This window comes from Pelmatolapia mariae, linkage group LG16_19, assembly GCF_036321145.2.
Source record: "Pelmatolapia mariae isolate MD_Pm_ZW linkage group LG16_19, Pm_UMD_F_2, whole genome shotgun sequence".
NCBI lineage: Eukaryota > Metazoa > Chordata > Actinopteri > Cichliformes > Cichlidae > Pelmatolapia > Pelmatolapia mariae.
In genome coordinates this window covers 34,467,501-34,468,934 of record NC_086241.1, presented here as the reverse complement: position 1 = coordinate 34,468,934, position 1,434 = coordinate 34,467,501, and positions in this window count along the sequence as shown.

Sequence of the window (1,434 nt, the reverse complement as noted above, 5' to 3'; positions counted from 1 at the left end):
GCTTCTGTGACTGAGCCTCCAAAACACCTTCTTTGAAACCACACATGATAGAAGGGCTTTATATTTGCAGCAGCACTACTACAGGTATTCAGTTTATTACAGGATGTGTTTGTTTCTTAGGACCAGCTCTAAGTGCACACTACCTAACATATACACCTTTCTGTTCATTACAAACCAATTACTCTGGATTATATGGCCCATTGGCAGGACTGTTGCTGCAGGAAAACATCCCTGCAGATCACCATCATTGTCAGACTGACTGTGCCTCCTTTGTGCAGTGTCAAGATCCTCCCTAAATAGGTGTGTAAGTTAACATTTTCATCATTTTATTCCCTTTGACAAGACAAGTATCACTGATATTTACATTTACAAGTACATATGTTCCTGTTTTCTGCTCTTTTTTAAAGTCCTCAGCTATCCTGCTTCTCTGCTGCTTGCCACACATCAACCACTGGCCGGATGACAGGGAGGATCCACTCTGAAGTCACTGGACATGATGAGGATCATATGGGACTTTATACTTTCACAGAAACGTTGTGCTCTTTGATTACAGGTTTTAAATGGACATAATGACTGCCTCTCTCTGATCAACAGGCTAAAGGATTGTTTTCATTGTTAGTGCTCTGTAAAATGTATGCTTACTCAATATTTTATCACAGAGCAAACCTTTATTTATTTATTTACTTATTTATATTTTGTTTTAATTATCAGGGAAATGATGAATTAACTGTGGGATTTGTTTTTAAGTGGGCACTTGGGATGTCATATGACCAGAAACGTAAGGGACGTGGTAGCTTAAATTCTACAGTATGTAAAAAATTTGCTAAGAACAAAACACAAACAAACAAACAAAAACCAATACAAAACAAAGCCCAACAGAACTCAAATTCATTCCATGTAATCCATTTTCAAACATTTTAAACTGCTGAACAGCAACACTGTGTTAACAAACAGTGTTTGTTAACAGAATGAATGATTATGACGACTTTGTACCAAAGTTTCAGGTCACATGGCACACCTAGTGTGTAGTGTGTGGTATCAGCTGGTAAGTATAGGTTTTTTCATATTTGTGTCCTTAAGAGTTCAGATTATCTAAACCTTTGTGTACAATAATTAGTCATAAATACAACTCAAACTTTGGACCTCGTGCCTGAGCCCAGGTTGAAGCACTGTGTAAAAAAAAACAAAGCCTTTTAGTGCCATGGCTGAACAATGTTGTAAACTAATGATACTTAGTTACTTACTTAGGCTTTCATTTGAGTTTAGTTAAAAACTCTCTATACAGTTCTCGTTTACCACTGTTTTATTTGGGCACTCTGTTTACAACAAAACATAAAAAAGAATAAGTAATAAAAACATGTGCAGATAGATTAGTAAATTAGGTGGACTGATAGAAACAGCTGTTCTGCCATGTTTTAAGTAACCAACAAAGTT